The 12,881-nt window shown below is 39.2% G+C and overlaps 1 protein-coding gene and 1 pseudogene across 2 annotated transcripts in view; both read right to left on the reverse strand.

Annotated features, from left to right (window-relative positions):
• The window catches only part of Nr6a1 (nuclear receptor subfamily 6 group A member 1), a 158,860-nt gene that overhangs the window by 58,540 nt on the left and 87,439 nt on the right, over positions 1-12,881 (reverse strand). The gene's annotated exons all lie outside the window — the stretch shown is intronic.
• Positions 9,050-9,978, reverse strand: LOC125397041 (L-aminoadipate-semialdehyde dehydrogenase-phosphopantetheinyl transferase-like; annotated as a pseudogene).

Raw genomic sequence — 12,881 nt, forward strand, 5'->3', positions numbered from 1 at the left:
AGCAGGAGCCAGATGAGACAAGTTCAACAGGTTGAGGACAATCATCTTAATAAACTTTGCCTTAGGCTCCTCTTAACAGAGACAAAAATGCAATAGTATAAGGATGTTAGCTTATACAAAATAACTGTAAAAATCATCATAACTTTATTTCAATGACCCAAACACTGAAAATTTCTATTGTATGCTTTTAAGGGCTCTACGATTCTCTATACAGTGGACCTTAACAGTTCACCACGTTTTTTGCAAGAAACACTCAAATGCATTAAGGTAATCCTGTGAGTCTACTCCTGGGAAATGGCTCTTTACACTCTTACATGGTCTTTTGGTCCTAATGAGGTAATTTTGCAGTAAGTTTGGTACTGCCCCTTTAATGGTGTTTACTCAATTTCATGCAAATAAGACATTTAGATTCCAGTGAATATCTTTGTCCAGATTAAGTAAATACAAAGTTGGAAAGCTTGGATCCCTGCTTGTGTAACATTACGATTTTTCAGATGAATGAGGCATAAAAAGAAAAGCATTGAGAATACAATTCCAGCTGAAGAGAATTCAGCTGGGTGTAGTAGCACACACCCTTAATATCAGCACTAAGGAGGAGAGGTCAGTTTAGCCTACAAAATGAGTTCTAGGACAACCAGGGCTACACAGAGAAACATTGTCTTGAAAAAAAAACACACAAAATATTAAAAAAAATAAAGAAAATTCACTATAGAGAAAATAAAAATAAAATAGCTGAGAACTTTTTACATATGTGCCTCATAGTAAGAGACACATGATCTGAAAAAAATCAACACTCAACATGATGGTATGACTTGACAGATCATGGTCAGGAAAAGGTGCGAAGTGTTGGGGACTTGAGAATGGGAACAAGGTATAGAACTGGAAGTGAATTACTGGTGAATTAAAGGCCCAAACAGCTTCAGAAATAAATAATGTGTTTATGATGAATTCTATAGACACCATACACTTGAGACCAGAAAGGAATATTAAGCCAGCAGCAACACAGTATTTCTTCAGTCATTTCATAATTCTCATATTCTCTCTCTCTCTCTCTCTCTCTCTCTCTCTCTCTCTCTCTCTCTCTCTCTCGTTTTTTGAGACAGGATCTGTAGCTCTGGAGCCTGTCCTGAAACTAGTTCTTGTAGACCAGGCTGGCCTCGAACTCACAGAGATCCTCCTGCCTCTGCCTCCCGAGTGCTGGGACTAAATTATGAAATAAACCACCACCGGGTTTATTTCTTAATTCTCATTATCTCATCTGAACTGCTGTGGATGTTTGTTAGCCCACCAGCAGAGGGCACAATTTCCCACATAAGAAAGGCCTCAGGATGCAGAACTCAAATTTAAGCTGGAAAAGGATCACACTCTGCAAAGACCACAAAGGCAAACTCCATAAAGTAACCTCACCCAAAGAGGGAAATAAAGATTAATGACATAGTTGGTAAAATTTTATTTCTATTTCTAGTTTTTCTGCATTTCAGCATTTATTTATATTGAACTAGATAAAATATGGTCAACATTGAAAGCTATCTTTAAGATGATATAGTTGGATAAAGAGATCTCAGCGATTAAGTAGAAATAACTTTTTTCTTTTTATCTATATATTAACCTCTAAATCACTACAAAGAAAAAACATTTTAGCAGAGTTTGCAGTTATGCAGTATAGTTTGAAAAGAAATGAAACCACTCTGTAATCCCGTAGATTATGACTAAAAATAGAAAGATGGGCCAGCTCTCAGGTGCACACATTGTACACAGAATGAGGTCTACTAGAATCTTCGGCCAAAGACTGCTGCGGGAGCTCCTTCCGCTCCTTCAGCCAATTGCTGCTGAGTTACCAGCCCATTGGGGCGTGGTCTCTCTCTTTAAAAAAAGCAGTGGCTGTCTTCCACTCCCTCTCTGGCTTCCGGCTCCGCTTTGGGCTTCTAGACTCCTTTCCTGTTCGCTTGGAGGGGCTGTTGTCTGGGATGGTAATCTGTAAGTTTTTTCCCTTTTGAATAAAAAACCATTTTGTTAATCATAATTCCAAACTGGTATGGGATTGTCTGTGACTTACGCCTTCAAAAGACCACTATAATTCTCATGGCACCTGCCCCCACTAGGAGAGGTAATTCCAACCAACACAACTCTAGCAGCTACTCATCCCTCCTCCCTCTCCCACCTAAGACAAGATCTAATTTTGTATGCCCCAGGCTGGCCTCAAACTCACCAGCCCTCCTTCCTCTGCCTCCCCAGTGCTGGAATTAAAAGTATGTGCCATGACATCTGGCTACTGATTACTTTGTGAGTTCAGACAAGAGTTTGAATACATAAGATTGTAAAACTGCTGTGAGACCTCCCCCTAAATTTACAACCTGCTAATCCTAACTTGGTACATGATGGAAAGGCCATACAATATAGAATCTCTGCCCAAATGAAACTTTTAAAATGCGTTTTTTAAAACGTGTGCATGTGTGAACATGTATGTGATCTCTTCTTAAATCACTTATCTTGCCAGGTGCTACACACCTTAATCCCAGCATTTGAGAGGCAAAAAGGAGGTAGGTCTCTTGAGTTCAAGGTCATCATGGTCCACAACTTGAGCTTGAGGCCAGCCAGGGCTACACAGCGAGACCCCGTTTCAAAACACAGGGAAGATATTTTAATGTCTCCCATTCTGATTTAGATATATGGGATCAGTAAGAAAGGGCTCTATTGAGAACAAAGTGTAAGGAGTATCTGTCTAAAACAACTGGCCCAGGAAATACAGTTTGTGTGCATGTGGGACACAAATTCGTTCATTCAAATACTGAGTACTCACCATCAAGCAATTTGCACCTTTAGTGAAGAGCTAGAGAGACAATAGGGAAAACATAAAATGATTCAGCCTCCTACCTAGTACACTCAATACTCATAGCTGAGGAAGGGTCTAGCTTGCTTCAATGCCTCTGAGTTAGTTTCAAGTAAAATTAATTCTATATGGTATGTGAGGAGGAAGTTGTTGGATGAGACAATAGGATGAAAAGTAACATACTAGCCATTTTTTAGTACCAATTTCCTTTCCTAGTTAGTCTTACCCAGAAGTGGTGGCATTGCTATAAGACAGAAAATGATGCAATAGAGATGTAAGAGAGAACAGTTTCAGAGTTGTCTACTCTGCTAATACTTCTAATCTAATAAAGGCCTGGTCAACTAGTAATACCACTTCCAGAACACTCCATCTTGTATGAGATGCTTCTCCTGTGAAATCAGACACTTGTCTTTTTTAAATCTCAGATCCTTTGTATACTGTTGACACAATTTACTCAATGAGGGTGATGATTTAATCATTAATTTAATGAATAATAACAGGCCATACATACTCTACACTGGGGATTTAGTGGCAAGCAAGACCAACATGTCTCTGCCCAATCAGACCTCCAAACTGCTGGAACAAAAACTAAGCAAGAGTCAGGTGGCAGCAGCACAAGTATTTAACCCAAGCACTTTGGAGGCAGAGGTAGAAGGATTTCTTTGAGTTTGAGGCCAGCCTGGTCTACAGAGCAAGTTCCAGGTCAGCCAGGCAGGGCTACACAGAGAAACCCTGCTTTGAACCTCACCCCTTCTCCACCCCCCCCCAAAAAAAAAAAACTAAGCAAGTTTAAGAACTTTAATTACAAGGCAAATCAGGAGGCATCACTTCTATGTATGGTTAAGCATCACCATACATGATTATTATGGTTAAGAATAAAGCATACCATTTCTTTCCTAAAATATAGTCTAGCCTCTCCACTAGTTAAGTTTTAAACACATTTATTCTTGCTGCTCACAATACTCTGTTTCTCAGGATCAACAAGTAGAGAGCAGCATTGCTCTCACTTTATAACTCTTGTCCCTATTGCACTGCGAACTCTTCCAGGACAAGGAACCTCGGTGTCTAAAATTGAACTAGCTACTGAACAGATCTTAGAAAATGGTGAATGTCATCATGATTACTGTTTTCTAGATTGATTCTTGCAAAGTTTGTTCCTGTTGATTAAGCTCACTTGTGATCAACAATCCAACCTGTGCCATAGCTTTCAATTCCTTTGCTGGGATGAATTTTACCTCTTTACATGGCTGATACAGAGTTGTCTTTTCTGCTGTGCTGTGGTGATGTCCATCATAAAACTGTAGGACAAGAACAGCAATGCCTTAAAGGCAAGTGATATGAAGATCATAAGTGGAAAAAGGGGCAGTGAAGAGAACTGGGACATGGCTGTAGTATTCTATAGGCTAGAACACAGGCTCAAAGTGTCACAGAAAATTTAATTACAGGTTGACTATAAATTTTAGTCTCTTGACTAAACATCATCAGGTGCCTGATATTGTTTCTGGCTACAGTGGAGCCATACTAGAACCTCAATGACATTCAGTTATAAGCCTCTGGATCATTCTAAAATGAGGAAGGAAAATCTCTGGTCCAGCAGGTCAGATTCTACAAAGCTCCAATTGCCCCAGACAGGGTGGGGGAAAAAAGAAGCTGCCAACTGCTAAATCCACATTGATAGCCGCAGGAAGATTAAAGAAACTGCACACATGGCGATGTTCAAGTCTAAGCAATGAAATTAACTCCCAGTGGACTGCCTAGACCTCAGTGGATTTCTTGTTTGTTTTCCTATTAAGAACCCCAGTATCTATTTTCATTATAGCTGAATATTGAGAACATTTCTTTCAGAATGGACTGTTAAAGGAGCTGAGAGATTTGCAATCTGGGTGCAGTTTTTTGACTTAGTACTTTGTACCTACTCTGTGCTTGGAAATGAATTAAGGTCACTATTCAGAAGATGGTGATCTGGATTATATCTGTACAGGTAGAATGAATCTTCTTTGCAACTAAAACACTTTAACCAAAAAAATAGATACATGTATTTGGGGATAATTTGTTCCACAGAAAATGTTACAGCAGGTTGGATTTAAGGCAATTTTGTTTCTTTAATGGACTGTACATAGAAAAGTGTTTAACACTTGTTTTAAGATTTAAAATTATTTTCCTTTAGATATGTATTTTTCAGCAATCATCACATGTTCCTGCAATCTGAAAAGCCTGTGCTAAACTCTGGCCATTTATAGACTGTAGGTATGCCGTGGTACTTCACTGTGCTTTCAGTACGCATCTTCCAGACAGTGTCTTTTCAAATGCTTCTCTGCCACCTGGATCATCAACACAGGTTTCTGTCCGACCTGGTCCTGCAGTCATTCAGTCCCAAAGAAACACACAGAGGTCTACATTAATCATAAACTGGTTGATCTAGTAGCTCAGGTTTCTTATTAACCCTTATAACTTTTACTATCCCATAATATTTGTCTGTGTTAGCCTCGTGACTTGGTACCTTTTTCCGTGTGGCAGTCACATCTTGCATCCTCTGCGTCGGGGTGATGACTGCAGACTGACTCTTTCTCTTCCCAGAATTCTCCTGTTTTCATTGCCCAGCCTTTAATTTCTGCCTGGTCACCCAGCCTATACTTCCTGCCTGGCTACTGGCCAATTAGCATTTTATTAAACAAGTACAAGAAACAAATCTTTGCCGGGCGGTGGTGGTGTATGCACTCGGGAGGCAGAGGTAGGTGGATCTCTGTGAGTTTGAGGCCAGCCTGATCTAGAAGAGCTGGTTCCAGGACAGGCTCCAAAGCTACAGAGAAACCCTGTCTTGAAAAAAATGAAAGAAAGAAATCTTTATAGGGCAAAACCATTGTTCCACAGCATGTGTGTATTAAGGACTCTGAACCATTTTCCATTTTTACAATCAGATTGTGTCTTTATTGCTGTTTAAAGAGTCCTCTATTCTCAGTAACAGTACTTTATTAGAAATGTCATCTGCAAACATTTACTCCCAGTGTTTGGCTTGGTTCTCCATTGTCTTGACAATATACTTCACAGAGAAAAACTCTTATTTTAAAGAATCCTATCAAATTTTTTCTTTCATGTATCTTGTCTTCATTGTTACTGCCATTAAATAGCTAGTCCACTAAACCCAGGGCCATCTAGGTTTTACTTACACACTATATTCTTGGAGTTTTACAGCTTCTCATTGTACACACAGGCCTGCAATGCACTCTGAGTTAATTTAGTGAAAGATAAAGTCTGTCTAGATTAATCTTTGGTATATGGATACATAGGTGTTTCAGTACCACCTATTGAAAAGGCTATGTCTTATTCATTACCTTTGCCCTTTTACCAAAGACCAAGCTATGAGAATTTGTCTCTGCCATCGTCATTTTGTTTCACTCATCTATTTGCCTATTTTTTTGACCAGCAAAACAATTGTATTGATCACTGTAACTCAACAAGGTTTAACACAAAGATATCTGCTATTATATTCTCCACATCTAGAACAAGAACTGAAAGAGCCACTCCTGAGACATAGTAATGTATTCTGGTGTTTCAGAACAACAAGGAAATGCAAGAATAAGACCGTTGTCCCTAGAACTTACAGACAAGATGTCTCTGCAATAGACTAAGCTACAGTGTAGTGTACTTGAGGAACATGTGAATGACACAGTAACAGGGCCACAAGCAGGGGTGATAAATCCAGCAAGGGGTATGATGAAACTTTCAAAACCAGAAGAGGTATCTGAGCTCAGTTTTGAAGGGGAGGCTGCCCACAGGCAGAGCAGGAGGGAATGGAAAGTGCATTCTAGGTAGGAGCACACACAACGACAAGGAAGCAGTAAAGAATGACTCCTGAGAATATTAGTAATTAAGTGCATCCAATTACGTACATTATGGTGAGTAGTTGAGAGATTTAAGAATGTTGAGGTAGTCAGGCGGTGGTGGTGCATCTAGGGAAGCAGAGGCAGGCATATCTCTGTGAGTTCCAGGCTAGTCTGGTCTACAGAGGTAGTTCCAGGACTGGCTCCAAAGGTACACATAGAAACCCTGTCTCAAAAAACAAAACAAAACAAAAACAAAAGAATGCTGAGGAAGGTGAGGATAGGGAAAAGTCTTATGCACCTGGATATTCTTCCTTAAAGTATGAATAATATACAATTATTGCACCTATCATTTGTCTGTTTTGAGGCAAGGTTTTTTTTTACATATTTTCTGATGAACACTCTGTCTGTCATATGGGTATTTTTCTCTTCATTACACACACGCACACACGCGCATACACACACACACACACACACTTACTCGCTGGGTGGTGGTGGCTCGCACCTTTAACCCTGGAACTTTGCGGGCTGAGTCAGACAGGTCTCTGGCCAGCCAGAGCAAGTTACAGGACAGAGAGGGCTACACAGACAAATGCTTTTTCTTTAAAAAAAAAAAAAAAAAAAAAGCAAACCGCAAGACTAAAAAAAGAGGTATCTGTTGTGGTAACTTTTTGGGGGGTGGAATGGGGGTGAAGGTTCAAGACAGGGTTTCTTTGTGTTTTGCATAATACCCTTTGCTGTCCTGGAATTCATTTTGTAAACCAGGCTGGCCTCAAACTCATTTAAAGGCATATGCCACCAGTTTATGACTATTCTTTTATTTTTTTTTATGTTCACAATTTAAGTTTATTTAGGAAGTAAAAACAGATGAAGATAAACAATAGGTTCATAAAAAGGAAATACAAATAACCAGTAACAATGGAATATCAACCTCATTTATATTGAAAAAAAAGCAAATTTAAAATATGGTATCACTTTTCAGTTATCCAGACCAACAAAAGAAAGGAGCAACAACAAAAATACCCATCCAATCTTCAGAAAATAAAATCGAGGCAGTACCTACAGATGACCAGAGGTACACAGACGGTGGTACTCATACACGACTAACTGCAGTTTTTCAAGAGCAATATAATAACACATACCAACAATGTGTTTAAATCCTGTGAATCAGCCGGGAGGGCAGTAGTGGCACGCGCCTTTAATCCCAGCACTCAGGAGAAAGAGGCAGGCCTTTGTGAGTTTGAGGCCAGTCTGGTCTACAGAAGCTAGTTCCAAAAGAGGCTCCAAAGCTGCAGAGAAACCCTGTCTGGAAAAACCACACACACACACACACACAAATCCTTTGAATCAATCATTCCATTTCTAAAACTTGTCTGCAAGACACAATTGACACAATTAAGCATGTCTCTCCAAATGCCAGAGCTTTCACTGTACTACCATTTACACTAAGGATAAAATTAAAACAGTATGGTACATCTTCCTGAAGTCCTGTAGTGTTATACCTCAATGAAATTCTCCCAAGCCAGCCTTAGCTTTTCCTTTCAATAGTCTCATTCTTGACAGTGGTAAAAAATGTCAAGACACATTCAAAGTGATGGAATCTTTGGGGGGGGGGGTTACCCATCTCTAATAAAACAAATGTCGCAACTTTATTAAAAAAAAACAAACCTGGAAGCTCCAGCAGCAGTTTCTATTACTGTAGCTAAGGCAAAACTACTGTAACGCTAATGACAACTTAAACCTTACCCTATATGCAAGACAGACGTCACAGAAGACAATATTTTAGAACTACTAAATTTATACAGCAAAAATAGTTACGAAGAGCAGATGCATTTTCTTGAAACTACAAAACATGTTATAACTTTTTAAAAAATTAATAGGGCTGGAGAGATGGCTCAAAGTTTAAGAGCACTGCCTGCTCTTCCAAAGGTCCTGAGTTCAATTCCCAGCAACCACATGGTGGCTCACAACCATCTGTAATGGGGTCTGGTGCCCTCTTCTGTCATGCAGGCATACACACAGACAGAATATTGTATACATAATAAATAAATAAATATTTAAAAATTTAATATAGATGCATTTCAATAAAAGTTTCTGGAACAATAACTCGTTCTAATAGTTCTCTAAAAATGCTTGCCTTCAGCATGCTTACACTTTACTGTTTTCTTTCTATAAAGCTCATTTATCATTGGAAGATTCTGTCATCATTTCTATTAATTACAGTTCTGGAAAGGAAGAAGTAAACATATTCAAAGAAGTCACTGAACTGGAAATCTGCTCTTAAAAAGCCTTTGGGTCCTTAAAAATGTTTTAATAAATAAAATTTGATCATATCTAGCACTTTAATGAACGCAGAAGATTGTTATTTTTATTTTCCCCCCATTACTCAGGGAATCTATCATGACTTGGTACCATTTTGTATTAGAATTTCTTCAGTGAAGTAAAAACAGTCCCAAAATGAAGGATCCTCTGGTGTCATAAGAATAGCAGATGCTATCAAATCATTAAAGTTAAGAATGGTAAACTGCCTCTGGGATGGTTTAGAATCACCTTGATATGAAATATTTTGTTGTTTAGATCTATCAGGTTTCCTAACAGCCACTGCAACAAAATTGTGCTCATCTATTTTATTTTCCTCAAAAGCCCATTGTTTTTCTTCTTCCCCATCCAAGCACAAACGTGTTTCCTTATAAACCTGACATATATCCAAGTTTAATGGAGATAAAGCAAATTCAAGCCTCTGCATTTCAAATCCCAATTCAATACCAACAGCTTTTATGAAGCTTTCTTTTAGTGCCCAGTGCCAATAAAACATATCCAGCTGAGTCCATTCATTATTAAAACATCTTAATTGTTTCCCACTCCTTGTTGGTAAACTTTCTTTTTATAATATGAAAAAATTCTGAAATCAAACCACTACCTGGAAAACTAGTCCTTATTATATCAACGCCAACTTGTAACTCAGGCTCTGCAGCAAGAACTGCAAAGTTCCTTTGGTGTGAGATGTTAAAGTTGAAATTAAGATAAGGATTCAAAGAGTCTTTTGCAAGAACCGGCTTTCCTTTTGAAGTTCTTTGCAGATGAATATGATCCCAAGGGATACTCAATTTCTCTGCAACTAATTTTCTTATCATCAGACGACAGGCCATGGCCGCCTTGGCCTCATGGGCAAACACGAACAGGCTGATGTGCTCCTTCTCCTGAGGCTGGATTGGCCACAAGGCCAGCAGCCATTTGGGCTGCCAGGTGCCGCAAAAGGCAGCAGAAGGCCCAGCGAACACCCTCCATGGATCACACCATGCAGAGCCTCTTGGAGGGGAACACCATGAGCCTCAAAGCGACTGCAGGTCTTCAGGCCCGATGGCGCCAACCAAGTCCCCTCTTATGACTATTCTTGATGTCAGCTTGACTCCATTTGGAATTAACTGGATTCCACACTTGGAGAGCACACCTGTGAGGGATTTTTTTTGGCTTTGAAGTAGGTGTATCCACTTCAGATCTGGACTTTGATTGGATAAGAAAAGAGTCTATTGAAGACCAGCTAAAACATCCAGCCATGTGGACTAAGCATTAGCTGGACTGCAGCCTATAATTCATTCTGATAAATCTAATCTGATAAATTCTCATCCTATGTATATATACTCATTCTATAAATTATCCTAGAAAACCCTGACTAACACAGTTATCTTTCTCAAATCAGATGTTTGTTTCCAAAAACTACCTAATCTCAGCATGGCTGTGGTGGGGCACACCTTTAATCCCAGCAGGGAGGCAGAAGTAGGCAGTTCTCTGGGAGTTTGAGGCCAGCCTGGTCTACAGCGTGAGTTCCAGAATAGCCAGGGCTACATGGAGAAACCCTGTCTCAAAATACTATTTTAAGGTATGTTACTTTTGTTTATGTTGCACTTGTTTAACTCTGTGAAGCTGTGCTACTGTGCCTAAAACACCTGATGGTCTAATAAAAAGCTGAGGACTTCAAGGGTCAGCCACCCAGCCAGAGTAAGAAGGAAAGAAAAGGTATACAGGAATAGAGAAAGATAAAAGCCCCAAGGCCAAAAATAGAAGGGATATTTTTTTTAAAAAACTGGCAATAATTCATTTTTTACCACTAAGTAGTAATTCACTGTGTAAATATACCATATTTTCTTTATCCAATCTTCGGTTGAGTAGTATCATGGTTGTTTCCAATTTCTGGCTATGACAAATAATGCTGCTATGAATATAGCTGAGCAAATGTCCTTGTAGTATGATTGAGCATCCTTTGGGTATATGCCAAGAGTGGTATTGCTGGATCTTGAGATAGGTTGATTCACAATTTTCTGAGAAATCACCATGCTGACATCCAAAGAGGCTGTATGAGTTTGCACTCCCACCAGCAATGAAGGAATGCTCCCCTTACTCTGCATCCTCTCCAGCATAAACTATCATTGGTGTTTTTGATTTTAGCCATTTTGACTGGTATGAGATTATGGTATCTCAGAGTCATTTTGATTTGCATTTTCCTGATGGCTAAGAATATTGAGCAGTTCCTAAAGTGTTTTTGGCCATTTGAGATTCTTCTGTTAAGAATTGTTTGTCTAGATCTATACTCCATTTTTATTTATTTATTTTTTATTTATTTATTTATTTATTTTTCGAGACAAGGTTTCTCTGTGGCTTTGGAGCCCGTACTGGAACTAGCTCTTGTAGACCAGGCTGGCCTCGAACTCACAGAGATCTGCCTGCCACTGCCTCCCAAGTGTTGGGATTAAAGGTGTGCGCCACTACTGCCCGGTTTATACTCCATTTTTAAATTGGATTATTTGGTATTTTGATGTCTAGTTTCTTGAGTTCTTTATATATTTTGGAAATTGGTCCTGTCTGATGTGGGGTTGGTTAAGAGTTTTTTTCCCCAAGATGGACAGTGGTGGTCTACGCCTTTAATCCGAGCACTCAGGAGCCAGAGGCAGGTGAATCTCTGTGAGTTCAAGGCCAGCCTGGTCTACAAGAGCTAGTTCCAGGACAGGCTCCAAAGCAACACAGAAACCCTGTCTCAAAAAACAAAACAAAACAAAACAAAGAGTTGCCGTGGTCATGGTGTCTTCACAGCAATAAAACCCTAACTAAGATAGTCATTAAAATACATTTTATTCAAAAATGTCATAGTAATATCTAGTATCTTGTACAGTGACTTTTAAAAAAGAAATATTTTCGAGTGGAGAACAGGTCAAATCTAGAGGCTTCATATATACTAAATAATCACCCTGGCAGCACTACAGACCCAGCTTATTTTAAATAGAAATAAGACCATTTTACTTTATGATTTCCCAAATCTCAGATGTGTTATATTATTACAGGATACTTAGGAATACAGATAAACAAAAATAATAAGGTCTGGAGAAGTTGTAGGGGGGCAGACACTCAAAAATATATACATGCATGAAATTATCCAAGAATAGATAAATCAATTTAAAAAATTAGAAAATGCAGCATATTTTAGAAACGTTGAAGAAATTTGTGGAAAATAGTTTGGAAAGAGGGTCTTGAGTTCAGGCTGGAGAACCAAAGTGACTCTGTACTGGGGACTGTATGCAGAGAAGCAGCAAGATGCAAGCCACAGACAGAGAAATAGAGAAGAAACGCAATGAGATCAGGTGGGACACACTGTTAACAGTCCCAGTAAAAGTAAAGGTCAGGCTGTCTGTCCTGACCATTGCTCAGGCTCTTGGTAGACAGACCAATGTTTGAATTTGGCTCTGTCACCTAGTAGCTGCATGGCTTTGATTCAGTTACGTAATTCTTTTTTTTTTTTAAAGATTTATTTATTTATTTCTTATGGATACAACATTCTGCCTCCATGTATGCCCACACACCAGAAGAGGGCACCAGATCTCATTATACAGATGGTTGTGTGCCACCATGTGGTTGCTGGGAATTGAACTCAGGACCTCTGGAAGAGCAGCCAGTGCTCTTAACCACTGAGCCATCTCTCCAGCTCCCAGTTACTTAATTCTTTAAGACTCAGTTTTATCCTGAGTTTGGTTTACATAGCAAGTTCTAGGACAGCAAGGGATACAGAGATCCTGTCTTAAAAAAAAAAAGACTCAGCTCTATCATCTATAAAAAAAATAGGGAGAGAAACCCATCTAAAGGGATGTAATGAGTGTTAGGTACTATGGAACACTATATAATCTGACTGACTCCCAAGGTCGCTTCAAGCAACAGTCAGAGAGGACACAGAGCTGACTTGA

The sequence above is a fragment of the Myodes glareolus genome, chromosome 21 (genome assembly GCF_982192425.1).
Source record: "Myodes glareolus chromosome 21, mMyoGla1.1, whole genome shotgun sequence".
In the NCBI taxonomy this organism is placed as follows: Eukaryota; Metazoa; Chordata; class Mammalia; order Rodentia; family Cricetidae; genus Myodes; species Myodes glareolus.